The following is a 20,371-nucleotide window of genomic DNA, read 5'->3' on the forward strand; positions in this document are numbered from 1 at the left end:
GGACGATAGGTCGGAAAGAATGAGTTGGTTTCACTCGCCACTTTTTGAAAAGCCTGTTACATTTAGCTGAGACACTCGCTTCCGGGTTAAAACTCCTGTGGTGCTGTATAGCGAAAACTGAAATGTTTGCTGCCTTCATGTGCAAGGGCTAACGCGCGCTAGGAGACTTTACCTCCGAATTTTGGTCCATTTTCTTCTGTCCACGACCTGCGTTGTGGTCAGTTTCAGTTCTGGTTTGGAACACTCGGCAGGACATCGTGTGCGCAACACCAGCATTGCAACAGGTTCATTTGCGTGATGCGAGCTGTGTGACAAGTATTGCCAGTGCAGGATGCTATCCACTACAGTCGCGACTAGGATGGGATGAGAAGAAAAATAGCTTGGCCCCCTAGGAGCATCGCATCGACAGCCTCCCGGCACCACCACTACCGCATCAACGGGACAAAACCACACCTCGCGCCACCGCCGAAACCGAAACCACGCTGCTACAGCTGTTTCCGTGACTGCGTTTCCGTCATTTGTTGTCCCGCGAAGATCCCTTCTCCGCGAGGCCTCGTTGCCAGAAGTGTCTGTCAGCTGAGGTAGGTTCGTCGGTGTTCTCCTCGCTTGATATATATCAACCAACGCGATGCGAAATGGTCGATTGCCTCTGCACTACGCACGAGAAGTATATACGCCGCGTCCCGCTCCAAACATAGCAGCCGACTCCTGTAACGCCGTAACCCCCAGCGTCTACACGACGACTGCAGTTGGCCAGCTTACCAAGCGAAATTCAGCGCTTACATGTTCCACCGCACTTGCGACGCTATGCGGATTTGCAGGCCCGGAAGCTGAAATGAAGTCGCATATATCGTACAGACCGTGGCGCCTCTTCCAAAAAAAAAAAGAAAAGCATTGTTCAAGCCTGTCATGAACGGAACTATCATAAGCGTGCGCGTACGCATCACCACAATGGCCCGATAACAGCTAGGCCAGGAGCATGTAAAGCGCTCTAGCTTGGTCCGCAAATGTCGCACTGCACGTCAACACACACCGCCCGCTATACCCAAGAGCTCGTGAACCGAAGGAAGTGGACCGGCCATCAGACCAACCGAAAGAGCGCATTCTGTGCTGTACCTCTGGGCTGTACCTGTCCGCACTGTTCAGCAATATGTCCTGCACAAGGCAAAGCCTGCTGCGTGGAAAGCCGGATCACTTTGCCCGTGTCTGTCGATCTGCACGCCGACCGGAATGCGCGCGCCAACCTCCATTTTTCAAAGCAGCTGATGACAAACACGAGACGTGCATGCTTGCTGCACACACGGTCCCAAGTTTTGGCACCACAGATGCGGTCATCGACTCTGGACCATTGCCAGTTACACTACAGGTGAGCACATTTATTATGCGCTCTTGAAAAAGTCCAGGCTTGAGGCCTCGATGCATCCCATATTATTCTCATATCATTGGGTCATCACACCCAGACATTGTTGACAAATTCTCTTTGGAGTTATGCCATTCGCCAGCACTGCCAAACAGTGATGCATGAAGTCCTTGAGACTGCTGCTAGTCATCTAATCACTGAGGCCACCTGACCTTCTGAGCAAGCACCCGGAGCTGGGAATCGGCGAACTCTTAAGGCATGCTAGTACACTTTCACTGCAATCCTGCTCTACTCCCAGTAGCACAGAAGGCCTATTGGATACCATTTCACTTGCTCTGCTACCTGCCGACACCAGTGAAACATTCAGTGGACCCACTCTATACAGGTATAGTAGTTTTGGTCCCAAAGTCATCGGGCCCAAGCTAAGTATACATCTGTGTTGACATGGGGAAAGCCAGAGGGAGCGACATTCCACTCCTGCCCCGAGTGACATGGTTGCTGAACTGACACTTTGTGCAGTTTTTTTCTTTGAAAGCTGATCACTGGCAGCTTGAACTTCATCAAGCATTCTGTGTCATCACCGCATTCACAATGCCATCAGCACAGTTTAGATACAAAGGATTTTTCTTTAAAATATGCTCTGCTCTGAGGTGTTTCAATGAGTCCCTTTGTGTTTTGACAAATAGTGGCCATATTTTTTTGTGACGTGCAGCCTGACTGAGCGCATATCGTGGCTTTGACAGAAACTCCTGCAGCACTGTCCTGTGATAATTGCCTGTTTTCCTGGCATGTGCAGAGTGACTTGAGTAGTGATGATGAGCCATGAGCATGTCCATCTTTTCAGAGACTGACTGGACAAATTGCTCTGGTCCCTCTGTGGTGTCCTGTTTGTGGGTGATTGTGAAGAATGCATAGTTGGTGGTAATTGTGCATTGTAGCGCCCTTGCCTTGTATGCTCAGCGGTGCAAGCATAGAAAGTCTTTTGCTCTTTCGGTTTGGAGATTGCATGTTGCTGCTCACCAAAAGTGTTGCTTTATTGAGAGCACTCTCCTTCTTTTTATTCTGCTTTCTTTCGGAAGAGATGTACATAACTGGCACTCATTATCACTTTCAGCCAATGCTGTTCATGTGCGTAACTTCACCTGTAATGTCGGTGGCTATCATGAGACAGTGTGGTGGATATCATGTTGGCCGTGCACTCCCATGTTGCACTGGCTGCACAGCGCATGTTGAAGAAGGCATGTGTTGCGATTTTCTATGCACTAAGCCTTCAGTTTTCACGATTGCTTAACAGATGATAACCTTGAAGCAGTACTGAACCACTGTATTGTTGGTCACAAGCAATGCTTGCCGTACAAAAAATATCATCTCGCAAGGTCTACCTAAGCTTGCATTATGAGCAGAGGAATTACCTGTGCAATATTTAGGTTTTGCTCCTTCCCTTCCATTTTCCATCCACCTGCTCCTCTGGGAGCATTGCCCTGACCCCCGTCATGCCTAGTGTCGCAACAGCCTGGCTCCCACTTCTACACCTTGAGCCGCAGCATCAGTTAGTATGAGAGCTTACCCCCCCTTTGCTGGCTGCAGTACTCATGATGAGTAGAATGGAGTGGCTTTGAAAAAGGAAGACCTTTAGACTCCATGTTTGAGCGTTCTGAACTGCTGCCGTGTAGCTTTTGGCCAACATTCGCGACAGTGCAGTCTGCTACATAATTACCATAATTACCAGGTTCAAGAGGAGGGGTTTGGGCCTTTTTAATGATCGACACTGCTAAATGGTGCCCCTTTTTGTGTCCTTTACTTTGTCAGCAGTATCTCTTATCATCTGAGTAGTTGTAGTGGTGGATCATGCATGCATTTCTGCTACATACTGCAGTCTACCCGCGTTATGCCGAGGTCTTGAATAGTTCAAAAAACAGCCACGGAATGTCAGCTTGTTTTAATCCTTCCTCTGTTCCTATGTGTTTTCAGGAGCAAGAATGCCTTCCATTGGTTGCAACATGTCATGCAGCTGCAGATGCCGGTATCGTCTGTGCTTCTATGATCAACTTTGCACGTGGTCTGAATGGTAAGACTGCTGTCATGGCAGAGCAGCTATCTTCTAGGCTGATAATTTCATGGAAGGCAGGAAGGGGCACCTGTGTTCCTTAGTGGAGCTCTGCCTGCTGAAAAACTTGCTACCATATTCATTTCATATCTCATTTTTATTACTTTTGACATTGGTTGGTGAAGCAAACAGCTTCTCCTGTAAGTTTCCTTTGACAGCATGTGGAATTCATTACCCATACCTGCACCCAACAAGCGCATTGTGTATAGTAAGTTCTCATTTCTCAAGTAACGTGCTAGTGAGCAGTCAAACTGGTCGTATCATTGCAATGGATTGGCTCGCTAGTATAAGTTGTCAGTACATAGCATGCTGCCTTCCACCTTGTACAGAGCTGCTGTGGTCATTAGCGGAGAAAGCTACTTATTCTGCATTTCGTATACAGCATGCAATTGAGCCAAAGCTAAGGCATTTCTCTACGCTGGCTGCATCCCTGCCCGAAAAATAGTTCATCATATGTCCATAGTAAAGACAAACATCTTCTTTTGCGCCAAAGCTCAAGCGTCGTGAATGGCAGTGCCCTGAACTTCGTTTGACCCTCTCGCCGTGTTTTCGTCCTGCCCTTCCCTGGGAGCTTGAAAAGTAAGAGCACCATGTAGCAGAGCGATACGCAGCTGGCATGTCTACTTGCTCTACCCCCTAAAAGTAGTTCACCATCAGTGAAAATCGAGCTCAAGAAACCCAACAACATAACCCAGGGTCAAGCAAGCACTTCTAAAAGAAGATTTGCCGCCATTCCATATATTCATGTCATATCCTAGAGGCAAGTGAGCTAACGGGCCAGCATTACGGTTTTATTTTCTGTGCCGAAACGTCTGGGAATGATATGTGAATAGGTGAATGGAGATGAAAAAACAAGCAGGTTTGGGGAAAGAAACATGGCTGGAAGCGTGTCAGCTGTCTGAAGAAAGAAGTGTATTTCGTTTCTCTGTTGTGTGGTGCGAGATACGTTGGACAAATGGGGAGATGTTTAAGTGACAGGTTGTATGAGCATCGGTACAAGAGTGAAAATCAGCTTTTGGGCCACATAAGTGCTGTCTGTAAGGCTCATGAGTGTGCACCAGACTTTGACAAGACCGATGCTCTGGAGAGGGCTCAAGGTCAGTTAAGGAGAGAAATACTTGAAGCGCTTGAGATCAAAAAGTATGACGAGTCGTGACAGCGATTCCTCGGTGTTTTTATCGGTGTCTGAGCTCTCATACCTTTGGTGTGATGCGTAAACAAAAAAATGGTATTGCATTGTGTTTTTTTTTTCCGTGCTGTGCATGACTGCACTGATTGTCTGGATGTTTATAACTTGGGCCGCAGTTAGCTTTTCTTTTCGCATAGAATAAATATCAGTTGTTACTGCGCCTGCATCTGTGTCTCATGTCTTCTGCATCTGCCGTCTGTTTTTTTTTTTGGTGCCTTTAGTGACACAGCGTATTGGACTTAACATGTGGGCATCAGTTACCCTCTTGTGTGTATGAGGGATATTCAGTTGCCGATAGGAGTGCGGCAGCTATGTACGTCATGCTTGCTTTGTAATTGCTTTCTTATCTAGCAGCAGAAGAGTTGCTCTGGGCTTGCAGTCTGAGAGTTACTGATGTAGCTCACCTAACAGTGAGCGTTCCGGTCACGTTAGATATAGTGTCGACTCCCCCCTATCTTTGAATGCTGCAAATAAATTGTAATTCAAAAATCTAATTCTTATGATGTGTAAGCACCTGAGCCCTTGACGAATTAGAGAAAGATCACAGAAACAAAACTGCTCGGAGCTCTGTTTCGATGACCTTTTGTTACTTTTTCACTGCTATGCTGAGTACTGTGTACCTCCTTGATGTGAGCCGCCGCGGTGGCTCAGTGGCTATGGTGCTTGGCTGCTGACCCGAAAGACGCGGTTTCGATCCCGGCCGCGGCGGTGGAATTTCTTTGGAGGAGAAATTCTAGAGGCCCGTGTACTGTGCGATGTCAGTGCACGTAAAAGAACCCCAGGTGTTCGAAATTTCCGGAGCCCTCCACTACGGCGTCTCTGATAGCCTTAGTCACTTTGGGACGTTAAACCCCATAAACCAAACCAAAACTTCTTGATGTGAATCAGGGATATAGTGGCTCAAGTGCTCGGAAAAAGCACAAATGACCCTGAGAGCTTGTGCTTGGTTGGCTTGCACATCTTGGAAATTTCGCTTGATTTGGGCACAGTGACTGGAATTATTGAGGAGCATATACTGTTGTACACCTTTTGTTTTCATGCGATTTTCTGGCTTATCCAAGCTCTGTTGTCAGTAAAAACAACATATTTGCTTCCTCGAGGCACCTTAATCTTTATCTAGCCAGTCTTTGGGTTCCAGTTTAGTGTAAGTTTAGCCCTTTGAGAGTTGCTGCTGTACATGTATGGCAGTGCAGGTGTTTCTCACATGGCCAGTGCTGTACATTTATGGTGGTGCTGGTGTGTTAGGAGTTTCATGCCGTACCAAAAGTAGGCGCTTGAGGGGAGGTGGCTCCATCTCTTGAGACTTGCAAAAATAATTTTTGTGCCTCTGTCTTGCGGGAGAAACAAGTATTAATTTTTGCTTTGTTCATCACATCACGTCTGGTGCTAGCCCAGCTCTGGTTTTGTCATGTACGGTGTCTGCTTTTGTGGAGGTGCACAAGAGCTGATTTTTATTTTGATTGGCGCTTTGCTTAGTTTATTACTGACACTCATGTGGTGTTATAGCTCTCCGCTTTTACTCAGTTTACTTTAAGGTGTTCAGCTGTGTGTCATTGTTTCATTATAGCCACGCGCACCATCTACGGTTCTGGCAGTGACAGTAATGGTTTCCAACTTGAAGTACTTACCAAGTAACGAGTCTTAGTCGGAAGATGGCAGGTCATCTTCAGATGAGGAACTACACGCAGCAGTGCTTTCCTGACTCTGAGGCTAACGCACCTGTAACATCGCGAAAGCACAGGTGCAGTGAATGGGGCTTAAATACCGTTCATCCTAACTTTTTTTTTAATGTTTGTACCTAATTTAGCGATTTCTCTCATTCTGAAGTACCGTATTTACACAATTGTAGGCCGACGTGTTTTTTTTTTTAATTTTAAAATCCGAAGTAGGGGGGTCAACTTATAATCGAAACGAAAGCATGCCACCATAAATAGGGGCGAGACAAATGAGATATCAGGGATGCTACAGCGTGGTTCCATTCTTACTGTGGGGCTCCGTTGCATCCCTCTTGGTGCTGGCCCTGAGCAGCTGCTCTGTTAACGCGCAGAACAGGCATCCCCTTCCTAACGTGCGGCACCCCATGGCGGCTGTCGATAAGCGGCAAACTCGCACCCCCCCGCACTCCCCTTGCGTGGCTACGGATTGCGGCTACTGATAAGTGGCAGTGTGATAATGCTATCGCATTCTGCTCTTTAAAGACGATGCTCAAGTGTTCAAGTTTTTTTTTTTTTTTTTGCTTTCAGTTGCGCACTCGGCGCTCAAGGGAGTGTTGATAGTTGGTGAAAGGGCCACTGTTCCAATCGCTGCGGCACAGCCACTATATCATCGCAGCTCGGGATGGCAATGGTGTCGGTAGCTGAGGGAAGAGCCTCACGTGTAGTTTCTCTTTGGCTTTGACACATTTGACGACTGCTGGCCATGCTTTACCAGTTTTGAACGTAGCGCTTTGTCAGTCGTTATTTGTGTTCCGAGTCCGGTAAGCGTCCGGCGCTCATTCATGGCTACATTAAAGGTGGCTGTCATTCCTTACGCTGAAGAAACGAACTGTACACGGGGCTGCAAGTTCGACGCCTCGGAATGGGTGATAAAGGTGTGGTGGCTGCAGGGAGGCAAAATTTTCAGCTGTTCCATGCGATGTCGTGATGTGGCTGTATGCGAAGTGCAGAATTTTGCTGAACGACGATGTTAGAACAGTGTGCTATGGGACCGCAGCAATGATCATGGCGACAGCGTTAGTGAGGACGATGGTGTAAGTGTGAACTAGTAGTCCATGGAATGTGCCCAGGGGCACGCCCACACGTGGCAGCCGATAGTGGCTGAGGATAAGCGGCGGCGGCCGGATAAGGCTGTTGCGTTCCTCTTTTAAAGGGGAATGTTAAGGGACCTCCAATCTTTTTTTTCCTCATATGAGATATGGGGGGGTCGACTTACATTCGAGTCAACTTACAGTCGTGTAAATACGGCACTAATAAAAAAACAGACCACAGGGGGCATTTTTTCAAAAAAATTTTACTTTTAAAGGGTTAAGGTTTAACAAGTTCACCAAAAAGCATAAGATATGAACGTACATGAAAATGTGCTTTGCAGAATCAAAAGCCAGCTGCAGCGAAGTTTTTCATCCCGTAAAAGGATTTTTTCTAGTATTACGTCTAGAGAGAGCATTGAAAACAACTGATGGTATGCGTAGTACAAGCGAATGCATCGAAGTCTCCGACGAGAGATTTCACTGCTAGTAGTGCTTTTGCGAAAACTCATTTTGTTGAGAGTAGCCGCAGCTGATGTGAAATTTTGATTATGACCAAACAAGGCAAGGACCGCACCTAAATGCCATGTGAAAAAAATAGTTAGCCGCACAAAACTCACTGTTTGCTGTTCTTTGGAAATGCATGCAGCATGTACACCCCCCGTCAAAAGTGTACAGCCCAGGGGGTTTGCTTGTGAGGCTTGCAGCGTGCCTCGTTACGCATCCTCAGCAATCCAAATCTCTCTAAAGAGGGATTGCTTCGAGTCCTACATGCTCCCAAGGTTTGGACTCCTTGATGTGCTAGGGATCCACGCTAAACATCTTAGAAGCAGACCCCTCGGTCTGTATAGTTGTGACGGGGACTGTAGATTCCTGTATGGCATGCAATTTCATGCCCCAGACAGCTACACAGCACTTTGGCATCATAATATCATCTAAAATTTCAAGGCACTTTTCCACAGTACGAGAATAGGTTAGCCAAGCCATATTTCAGCCACCAGCCTTTCATTCCAGGCCATTCATAAACCATTCATTCGCGGCAGGCCCGGCTAGATAAGGTTCTCGGCAGTCAACACCTACATCATGTCGGGTGAATTGCCCAACTGTGCGGTATTCCACCAGGTGCACGCGTCTTCTGTTGTAGACCTTTTTAGCGCGACAAGGGAATGGAAAGAGGTGCTCATTATGCCATAAATGATGAAAGCAAACTGTCACCGAAACCAAGGAGCATAGGGGATGTCTTTTTTTAATTAATTTTGTAGTTTTTATTAATGGAGAATAAAAGCAGTAGCAAACACTACCTCATTCCGCCAATGGGATCCGCACCCACACCTCCCAGTTTCATGTCTGGTGCTCTACCACTTGAGCTACGGCCATGGCTGTCCAATCTTCTGCTTTCGGAGGTATTTATGCGTAGTGTAATAGAGCCTTGAGTGTGTTCACCTGCGCCACTCTTGTTCATACTGGCGGATGTAGTACGTCCTGTATTACACGCTTTTTGAACTCTTATAATAATAGAACTCGCTCTTAAGAAGTCTAGAGCATAGTCACGGTTAGTTTTATTACATGCCTATTATATTTAAAAGGCGTTCCAGCCAAAGTAAAATTTCGTTGCAGTTGGCCTTTAAAAGACTATAGACGCCAAATTTTTGCTTCCTTGTTCTCTTCTTTGAAATGATGTGTTGTGACATTAGTATACATGGATCATACTATGGTGTTCTCCTACGGCTCCTGAATAATTTATAATTGAATTTATTCTTGATGTTGTTTTGGTTTCGGCTTCACGGACCCACCATTGGCTTACGACGTCAAAGCTAGGTTGCTTTGGGTCACGCGAGGCATGTGAAAAAGCTGCAGTATAATCGCTGATACATTGTTTGTTGTGGCTTTGGCTCTTGAAGTAGTCTGACCTAAGTGTTGTAGTGAAGTAAAACTACATATCATCTATTATAATTGCAGCTTTTTTTATGCCTCACATGAACTGAAGCCATCTTTGACGTCACAGCCATTGTTTAGTTGATGAAACAATGAGAGGAAACTCAATTATAAATTGCGCAGTGGTCGTAGGCTAATACTGTGGGGTGATGCATTTATTCTGACACCTTATGGATCATTACCGAGACGAAAACATGCAACTAAATCTATGTCTCAGTACTTTAAGTGGGGACGTCATGGTGCATGTTGAATGTGACAGTCAGAAGAATGGGGTACCAATCAGAGGTGTGAAAAAAAAAAATAATGCACATCCCCTCCCCTGTTAACCTTACCTGGCATTATCGTCTCCTCCACACCTGTTGTGCTGGCTGTGCTCCTCCTCACCCGCCTGTGGTACAATCTGTGCTAAGGGGTGCAGGCATGCATTCCCTATTTAGGGAATTTGTGGTCACTGTAAAAGGGTGGAACACCGGAGAGTGCTGTGATAATATAAGGAAAGCATTCATTCCAGTGTTCTCTTTTCCTTCCTTGCTGGGTAGTGTGGCACTGAGAAATGCCCGCAATCTTTGACATCTTCACTGAGATTTTCAGCTTCATATATGAGCATTTCTTTTGCGTTCTCCTGGACCTTTGGAATGCAGGGAGATTTTTCCTCTTCATCATCGATGTGCTTGTTTCATCTTGTTGGCATCTGTATTAGCATCCCTGTTTAGTGAGGTAGCCTGTACGTCCCTATGAAGAGCAGCATTCCATTCATTCATTTATAGGTGTTTGGAAATGTTCGCTAAGTTTGCATCTTTTCTTGAGCTGGGCTCCATGTTGGCATTGTCTTCGAAGTTGAGGGACTGCTTTTTTTGTGAACTTCCTGGCAATGTCTGCGTGACAGCCTCTTCTGGGTTTGAGAGTTTGCAAAGTTCATTGCCTTGTCCTTGTGGGCTGTGACCCTCGCTGTGTCTAGAGTGCAGAGGTCTCACTGTCCTTTCACGTCAGCTATTTTAGGCAATGGGGACTCTTACCTAGAGGCTGCTGACACTTTTGAGGCAAGTGTAGATGCAAGTTCTGTTTGCACAAAATGAGTGCGCTAGCCACGTTTCTTGCAACGGTGCTCTTTCCTCTCCCTCCCTGCACACAGTCTGCTACGAGTAAGAGATAGTGTTTTTTGTTTGGACAATTTGTAGCAGCAGTTTAAGATGGCCTTCAGTTTTTGTGCAAATGATTTATTAGTTGGGCTGCCGTAGCTATTTGTTACATGAGTTTAATTGCTCCCTTTCCATCGATGCTGCCCTCTTCTCTTCAGTCTGACAAGTGGCTTGATGTGCTGCATTTTTTGCAGTGTGAGCTGTTCTTAGCTCACTCCTCAAAATGTGGTGTCAGCGGTGCCGTCCGCAAAGCCCACGGGTGGGCACCCACTGGTAAAAATGCATAACCACCTACGAGCGTAGCAGCCAAAATGCAGCCTATCCCGCATATGACGAAGATGCTATAGCTCCCAGGCCCTCACTGTGGGGACCTAGTGGTTACAGCGTTAGGTGTTCTTAGCTTATTTTTGAGTTTTGTGCTCCTGGCATAGGTGTCTGCAAGCACACCTTTGGACACCCACAGGTAGAACTGAGTCTGATTGCCTAAACTTATTGCCTTCAGGTGTGCAGCAGTAAAAATTCACCCCCGACGTATGAGCCCAGCACCTGCTGCACCTCCCAGTACGTCCAGAGTACAAGGCAATGCTCTAACCACCACTAGGCCACTGCTGCAGGGATGAGAAAAATCGCAGGATGGTTACGTGTTGAACTCGAATGATAGCTCGCTGGCTTCTGATTGCAAATAAATGGAAACATGTTAAAGTTATATTAGAGTGGATGCTTTAACCACTGCAGTAGCCGGTAGGTTAGAGCTTCTGCTGTAACCACTGCACTCTGTCTCCATTTCTTTGCGATCACGAGCCAGCTAACGCTGAATCATTTGTGCTACAAACTCGTAGCTGTCCTGTGGTTTTTCTCTTTTCAATGAAGTCTGACCAACCCTGTTTACTAGTGCTGTTTTCAGCCAGCACTGCCACTTCCCCATTACGCCAAACTCTCGTACTCGGACCCGCTTTGTTCTGGTAGTGCAGAATTCTGTTGCACTCGTCAAACCATTCCTTTGCTCTGTTTGGTGCAAAACTACATCTGTAGCCCTAAGCAAAACCCTGTTCCTGCTGCAAGCACTTTCTACCTCATTAGCATGACCTCAGTCATCTTGGCTATCGTCGCATTTTCGGTAATGCATTTTAGTTCATTTGATTTCCCATGTGCCACCTCACACTGGAACAGTTTTTCTGGCTATATATATTGCTTCTTTATCTGATCATACAAATTCTGCAGCCAGCTGGATTAGTTTCTCATGTGAACAGATCTTTTCCATGGTTTTGAGTCTTGTATTTCAGTGGAGGCGAAATTCTAGAGGCCCGTGTACTGTGCGATGTCAGTGCACGTTAAAGAACCCCAGGTGGTCGAAATTTCCACAGCTCATCACTATGGCATCCCTCATGGCCTGAGTAGCTTTGGGACGTTAAACCCCCATAAACCTTGTTGTATTTTGCTTTTTTTGCTGCTTTTTGCACTACTTGCTTTTTTTGTTGGGAGTGCGTATTGCTTGCGTTCTTCTTTTTTTTCTTGGCTGTATTTTTTGAGCTTTGTTTGCATTTTGTCATCGAATTTGCATTTTATTATCAAACCTGGAGCCTGTAAGGCATCCTGAATGAATAAGAAATGAAAATGCCTATACAATAGTGGACCACTTTGGTTGAGAGCCTCTTTGCTATTCTGTTTCTCTGCATTGGAGTGTTACCACTGGTCATAAAGATATACCATATTTACTCACATAATTTGTGTGCCCCTAATTTATTATTTGGATTTATATAAAAAAACTTTCTTGCATATTTTGCGCCCTCTGCTGAGCAAGCACACCAGCATGCATGTAGGTGTGGCTGCAAAATGTGAGTGAATGGTTTCAAAAATGGTAATTCGTTTTTAAATTTGTTCCGATAAAAAGAAGTAAATTGTGTGCCATTTACTTGGCTTGCATACGCCTGGAGTCACTTCCTCGTATGAAAGGCTGTAAGAGCAAACTTCCAGTAACCTCCGGAGCGTGCTTTGCCAGCGTTGCGCCAGAATAAAACTACCGAAACCATTGGCTGTTCTGTTTGCTGCTGCTCAGCCGGGCACTGTGATGAACATGCAAGGGCGCTGTTCTATCACCTTGTATCTCCATTTGCCTTTGACTGCTGACTTTGTGATTGTATCATTCCGCGCTTATTGCTTTGAGCTGCGCTTGCGCCGTCGTGCCATCATGCGGGGAAGTACCACTTCTGTATTTATCGGTCCGGGTTGTAAAAAATTCTGCGCTAACTGGTGGCCTATATTTGGGCTGAGCAACTGACCACAAGGTAGCTTATGGTAGTCTGTGTTTTAGATAAATAGTTAAACTTCAGAACTTGCCTGGGTTGTCCAGAATCGGCGAGAAACTGCAGTCGGCTGCAGCTGAATTTTTGTTGCGGCGAGTGGAGCAGCCGATTCGAAAGTCGGCGCCATCTGGGGAACAGCGAGACCCACCCCAGCTCCGAGCTGAGACATTAGTTGCCTTGCAGCTCGCCAGGTGGTGCAGGCTGTGAAATCGGTTGCTCCGCTCGCCACGACGGAGTCGACTCCAGTTTTTGCTGATTGCGGACAATGCAGGCAAGTTCCGATGTTAAACTGTCTAGAAAAAAATTCAGACTACCATTGAGCCTTAATAGGCCAGTTTACACAGAAGAATTTGTTTTTCAATCTGGACAGATAAATACGGAACACGCGGTACGTAACCTGGTTCTGGTGTGGCGTGAAGTGAGAGGGTCGTATGCATCGAATTTTATTTGGGGTCAACTTTTTTTTTTGGCTAGCAAAGGGTGCAAGTTGCAGGGTCGACTTATATGCGGCAGTACACAAGTATACATTGTGCGCTATGACCTTTGTAGACATTTTTAGGAAGTGTTCGCGAAATCTCTGCATAATTTGCGCTCCCCCTTTTTTGAAGCTTTAATTTTAGGAATAAAATCCACAAATTACCAGAGTAAATACAGCAGTTAAATACTAGGTGCTAAGTTTCCCCCGCCGCAGTGGCTCAGTGGTTACAGCGCTCGGCTGCTGACCCGAAAGATGCAGGTTCAATCCCGGCCGCGGCGGCTGAATTTCGATGAAGGCGAAATTCTAGAGACCCGTGTGCTGTGCGATGTCAGTGCACATTAAAGAACCCCAGGTGGTCGAAATTTCCGGAGCCCTTCACTGCGGCGTCTCTCATAGCCTCAGTCGCTTTGGGACGTTAAACCCCAATAAACCAACCAACCAACCAAACCAACTAGGTGCTAAGTTTAAAACTGAGTAGTCTCACAGCTTTCTGTTAGGTTTTGCTACATCTAGCAACGAAGTCTTTGAGTCACCTATCATCCTTTATTTCTTAAATGAATGCTTTTTGATGCGAGCTAGCGAACACAGTAAATATTTCTCAGAAAAATGAACTGGGCAGAACGTCCTCTGCCATTTTATGTGCACAGATATGCCACCGGTAATAATAGACTAAATTTCTTTTCTAAACTTTTAGCATCATGAGCATCATCAAAATAGAAAATTATTCCATGATCCCTAAGGTGTTTATTCGACAAATCCTACCATTTTAGTGTTACACTTTCCAACCAATGCGGCACTTCGTATGAAGCTTTGCACATGTGCGTAAAAGTTGACAGCTGGTGGCTATCTTGAGGCCTGAATGTGGTATCGAGATGTAAAAATGTTTTGAATCAAAGTAACGAGCAGTGCCTGAAAGCTTGGTTAAGCTCACCCTTGCCACAGCCAGTGTTTTGTTGTTCTTTGTCTTCTCAGTTGGCATGCATGCTAGGAAGACAAGAAAGGCAAGCTGCAAAGAGCCAAAACTCTGCAACATAAGCCGTGCTGGGCAAACATCACTTTTATTTTGCAAATTCTACTGCAGATTGATGAGAAGTGACCAAGCGTTGAGCATTAATGTCTCAGATTTGTTCAGATGTGATAATAGAATGATGTTTTACATGACGGTTTTGATGCTAATTTGCAAAATCTGACTTAAATGCCTTGCCCCCTATGTGGTTGATTGTTGTGTCAGAACGGCCTGCTAACAATGGATGTGAGCACAAGTTTTTTTTCAGCATTCTTGGACATGCTACTAGTCTGTCTGGCTTTCTCTCTCATTTGTTTTTTTCTTCTGGATGGCAGCAATTTCTGAACCGCCCGTGCAAATAGTGGAGCGTCGAAATTGACGAGTATGGCAGCCTCCATTGGCGTTTGCACGTGCCCCGAAATGTGATTAATCTCGTGATTCACTTTTGAATCTTTTTCTTAAGCATTTGGTATTGGATAGGCAGATATTTTGTATATTCCAGAGTTCAAAATTTTTTTTTCTTTTCAGATAGAACTATGTCTTTGCAAGTTTTGTTTATTTGTAATGTGAGACCTGTAATCTGAGAGCCATTGCGCTTTCCCTGAAAGAGCACTCCAAGGTGACCCTTTACTAGCAAAATGTAGTTATTCTGTGTATAAGGTGCTGCATGATCTGTGTATGATGGGCCTTGACATTCAGGCATAAAAAATACTTCATGGCGTGGAAGAGACTTTTTCCTCAATGCAGAATACCATGTTGGCAGTTCTTGCACACTGCCTAATCAAAGTGCATTCTCTCTCTCTGTATCCTACATTAGCATTCTACACTATAGCTGCGAAATATCTCAACACCTGTCTACTAAGTGTTATTTATTAAGTTGGAACTGCTTCCATGCAGATTGATAAACAATATGTGAAGAATAAGATCCGTTTAAAAAAAACAGTGTTCTCAGCTGTACATTGGGCAATATTGAGACCTGGGAACACGATTTGAAAGAGCCTAAATATATTCACAGCCTAATATACTGGCAGACTGCCACATAGTTGCTTGCAGAGCCTCTTTCGTCATCGGTGGCGTCGCCGCCTGTCGTTCATCTTGGCGCCCGGCCGGTATTCATTGTGAGGAGTTGTGCCCGGCTCTCGTAGAGGAAGTAAAAAATAAACAAGTCAAGGAAGGCTCTCTTACATGCATGTTCCGATGTAGCATCTTTCTATTTGTGCAGTACAATCACAATTCCCATATTTCGTATCTCCTAAAATTCTGGTGTTTTAAGGTAAATTTTTTTAGTTGAAATTATAGCTAGTTGACTGGAGCTCTTCAATTTTATGGGGAACTGCAGCATGATGTGTGTTAATTGAGAACATTGTTGATTGCAATAGCATTTATAATTCACTTTTTTTTTTGCATGACCACTGAGTGCATGCGCTTCTTTTCTCTTCTAATCCTTCTCTCTGCTTGTTGGGAACAAACTGTCAGCTGGTATCATGCTTGGGTCAGTTGGTGTTCCTGACAGGTGCACGCAACAGCTGCAAGTGCTTGCCTGCCACTTCACATGTGCGGCTGGTGCCTCATGGAAACAGATCTTTTACGCCTGCATGCATTTGTTTTCGATCAGTTTTCTGAATAACAGATTCGTTTCCTAGCGGGTGTGACATCCCTTGAAAAGGGCGAATTCACTGTAGATCAGTGGCATGCTGATTGGTCAATCAAACCTATGAGCATGACCTTATATTTGAATGGAACAATATGATGCCGATGTGAAGGTTATGTCATCAACTGTATAGAGGGCTACAGCAAAATGTCAAAAACTGTATGTACACTTCTTAAAAATTGACTTGTGCAGAATGTGGCATTGCATTTTTTTTATTAATGATTGCTGGAATATACTTATGGCTGTCTCCACCTGTTGTCCAATGTTCCTGCATAATTTTTTTCTTGTTTCACTATTTCGCCTTCATGTGTTCATTAAGCTTCTAGTAAGGAACAGTATTATTTGTGCAGGCAGAGTGGGTCTGCAGTGCAGTTTGAATATTTGGGTAGACTGCAACATGTGCATTTAGTGTTCGCGCTTTTGTCCTTGTGAGCAGCTATGCATTGTGCAGCAGCATGAAACGTCAGTCTTGCTGCTCGTGTAGCCAGTATTTATATTCGCCACATGAGGCACAAGCATCGGATGTGCTTGCATATTGATTTATTCATTTGTGTCATTTTGATCTGACGGTGCACCCACTGTTTCTTGTCAGTACATCACACACTGTGCTTGCTGTTCCAGACAAAAACAGAGGAGCTCATCAAGTCTGTTTTCCTCATGAAGGGTGGCCTGGTTTCGGATGAAAGTGAATATGACACTGTTGAGCTGGCTACCTGTGAGCGCAAGCTCATCAATGACCAACTTATTCCATGTGCTGTGTCAGCAAACTATTTGGATTCTGCCAAGGTGAAGGGCTTTGCTGACCTCATCTTGTTTAAACAGTGAGCAAGCTGCTAGGAGAAAGCAAGTTAACCGTTCCTAAAATGACATGAAGGCAAACAGGAATGTGCTGTTCTGGCAGTACATGTCAATCCCATATATGTGAGATTGTTTATACCGAGCATTCGGGGCCGTTCAGGCCCACACTCGATATTTCGAATGGTGTGCGACGCTCTTCCAAGTACCGCTTCTCGCAACGGCCCTCCCGCAATTGGTTTTCGTGCACTGAGCCGTCTCGGCAGTGTAGCCTGGGACAACCGCTGGCAGCAGTAGCATTGTGAAAAATAAACTTATCTCCTTTGTACATAGACTTATAACATAAACATAAACTTATAAACTTTGGGACGTTAAAACCCCCATAAACAAAAAAACTTTCTCTTAAGGCATGGTTCAGGCGTCCAACGACATGTCAAACAGATACTGCATCATTTTCTTTCCTCAAAAATCAATTTTCAGTTTTCAGTTTCCTCTTCTTTATTTCACTCCCTCCTTTATCCCTTCCCTTGCGGTGTGGTTCGGATGTCCACTGTAAAGATGTGACAGTTATAACAGGGACAGGATGTAATGGAACACATATGAAGCCTTGCATTTTGAAAGAAGTATGAGTGGGAATGTGCCGTCAGCTTTAGCACATAGAAATTTAACCTTTTTTCCAAACTTGGTGTCTGTAACTATTCATCTGATCTAAGTTTGAAATATTTACCCGAATTTAGTGCGGCTATGATTTTAACACGAGGGTAGATTTTGCCAGCTCAAACCAAGAAAAAAAATTTTTACTTATTCAATGATATTGATAAGGCAAGAGATGATTTTTGCTTTTTATTAACATTAGAACACTCTCTAGTTGGCACATTGAAACACAAGTGTTACGTTCCAGGTTTCTCCTTTTTTTTCCGTATATGTTGTAGTTATCCCACACAGTGGTAGAGTTTTGATTTATATCTGCTCTGGGCTTCAAGCTGTGTTTATTTCTTTTAATGTGTGTTGTTTGTATTCTCTGTGTATAGCACTGCAATTACCTGTGACCTGTATAGTGTCCTGCACATTACTTTTTCTTCCTTTAAAATAATTTGGAATGAACATGTCCTGCAATTATTGTCTTGGCACAAGCCGACAGTAGAAGTAAAAAAGAACAGCAAGTAAATATTCTTCGGAGGACTCAATTGAAAATGCAGTGCTTCCAGAAGAAACTCAATTGCCTGAAAGTTTCAGATCCTATATTTCGCTCATAACGTTTTGAAAAAAACATTGGGATGGTTGAAAATAACTTTCTCAAGTCCACAAATTGGTGTGCTTTTTTGTTTTTTGGAAGGTTTTGCATGGCTAGTAGGGTCATGTAATCTTTAATGGGTCGTTGATGGTCCAACTATTTCAAGTTTGTTGTACTCTTTCTTTAGCGTTGATCTGATGACTACCTGCGCAGCTGTAGAGAATTTCAGAGCTTGTGTTTCCATTTTGCAGGGGAGACAGGTTGTCTCCTTCCTGCTGACATTGGAGGAGAGCCTTGTCAGTGCCATTCAGAAGAAAGTGAATGGGACATTGCCACTGATGTCAAGGTTGGTAAAAGTACCCGCATGCTTGGCACTGATCTCATGATTTTCGATTTTGTCGGGCTGCCACATTCTGCGTTTAAAGGCGCAGTCACCATCAAAAGTTTACAGAACACAGCTGTGCCGATAAAATTGAATTTCGTTGCATTCAGAGTGCATTGCTAGAGACATAATGGCGCATTGTGTAATTTTTTTAGAGTTGCGCTGCATGTGTCTATTCCAGCCCACGTGCTGGAATTCGTTTTTTGTTAATATTACTTGCAGCAGCGTATTTGCATCCACGGTATAAGTTGCTTTTTTTTGTTAGTCTTTGCTTTCCCCGCTGTAATGTCACATGTAGCACTGTGGGTTAAAAAGTAATCAAAAGTCTGCAGTGAAACTGTTTTTCCACTAATATTCCTTTCCAAGAACTTTTGACTGTGGCTCTTTGGCTTACTAGGTCTGCAGTGTGTAAACTATTGTGGAAAAAAATGAGTGATGAATATGGGGTTTGCACGAAGAGGAGTTGGGAAGTCTGGCCCCAGGTTAACATTTCTGTTCCAGTGGGAGACTGCCTTAACTGTGGCAAGTCTACTGGCAGCATTTGTTTTCTTGTTCCACTGTAATTTTGACAAGCAAACTAGTACTAACAAGGGCACTAGTTACCATTTCGTGTGGATTTGTAGCAAAGTCAACCTGTTTGTGGCGGCTGCATTGCCTTGCTAATGTTGAGAGGCAGCTGGCTGCTTGCATGGTTCATGGCGGCAGGTTGCTTTGAATATGACAGCGGGTGACTGTTTGGTAAACTGCCTTGGCAGAGGTGTAGCGCAGTAACACTGGATGCGAAGAGTGCCAGCTGGCATCTGGAGGTTTATTTGAGTAATGTGCAGTCAAGGAAACCAGCTGCACATGCCCAGCCAGCTCTGTAAGCAGTGGAGTGATTACAAGGCAGAAGATAGCAGCACCGTAAAGAACCGCACATTTCTTCTTAACAGTGGTAGCTACCATGTCTCGTTAATAGCGAGACAATTTTGCAACCTATACTCCATTTCATACATCAGGTGCAATGCTGTGAAACATACGGAAGTAGTCCACCTGAAAAAATAAAGGGACGCGTGTTACTCCACTCTTGTTTTGTGACCCAGTGGACTAAGGCATTTGAAAGATGTCATCAGCTGTAAGGGTGCATTTCATGAACCAAAAGGAATGCACTCTGTTTTGATCTTGGATGTAGGCAGCGTTAGCAAGAGCACTGCTTTGACAGCATTGCACTTGATGTATGAAATGGCGTATATAGTTCGTTAAATAGCATCATAAAGCTTTATAGTAGCATTTCACACTGTTAGCTCCATGATGATGGAAAAGCGTGCATGCTGCAGTGAATAGGTAATATTGTTACATTCAGATTTGCGTAACAAAGCAGAATCCTTATTAACTGAGCAAAAAAAGACTCTAACTTATTTGGTGTTTGGCTACTGATCCAAGGTCGTGGGTTTGATTGTGGTGGTGGTGGTTGTATTTAAATGGAAGCAAAATACAAAAATGTCTGTATCGTGTGCGATGTCAGCATACGTTGACGAAACCCAAGTGTTCTAAATTAATTTAGAGCCTCCCACTACACTGCATTGCTCATTGCCCATAGTCACTTTGGAACGTTAAACCCCACAGTCTACAATTTACAGAATTGCAAACTGTATGGGAACACTACCAGTGAACAACTACACATTCTCTGCTCGGTCATTTGCTGATTTGCGCAGGGCTGACATGCCCAATATTGTTCAAGGGAATAAGTGCTTGTTACACATTTGTGTGGCATCACTGCTGCCTAATGGCACTTTCATTTTGGTCCCCCTTTTCTGTGCTGTCAAAGCTACTGTTCCTTTCCAGCTAAGTGATAGGGACGCACTGATGGTCCTGTGTGCCTAGTTCCAGTGCTTGTACACTCAGTATTTCACCGAGCTGAATTGAAGCTGCACTTCAGCTGGCTGTGCATGTTACTTTGGCGGCACTATGCGCTGCATACAGATGTAGCTCGTAGCTTGCACACAAACCTTTTAAATGAACAAATTTTTTTTGTCACCGTAATTATTGGGAGTCTTTGCAACACTGTGA

At 44.7% G+C, this 20,371-nt stretch overlaps 1 pseudogene across 1 annotated transcript in view; it reads left to right on the top strand.

Annotated features, from left to right (window-relative positions):
• Window positions 1–251: 251 nt before the first annotated feature.
• Window positions 252–20,371, top strand: part of LOC149355250 (condensin-2 complex subunit G2-like) — a 123,796-nt pseudogene continuing 103,676 nt past the window's right edge. Inside the window, exons 1-4 of the transcript XR_016289345.1 lie at window positions 252–1,366; window positions 3,332–3,428; window positions 16,504–16,697; window positions 18,192–18,286. The product of XR_016289345.1 is annotated as a condensin-2 complex subunit G2-like (transcript). The remainder of the gene's footprint in view (window positions 1,367–3,331; window positions 3,429–16,503; window positions 16,698–18,191; window positions 18,287–20,371) is intronic.

The sequence above is a fragment of the Amblyomma mixtum genome, chromosome 3, assembly GCF_055824585.1.
Source record: "Amblyomma mixtum isolate Tamu chromosome 3, ASM5582458v1, whole genome shotgun sequence".
NCBI lineage: Eukaryota > Metazoa > Arthropoda > Arachnida > Ixodida > Ixodidae > Amblyomma > Amblyomma mixtum.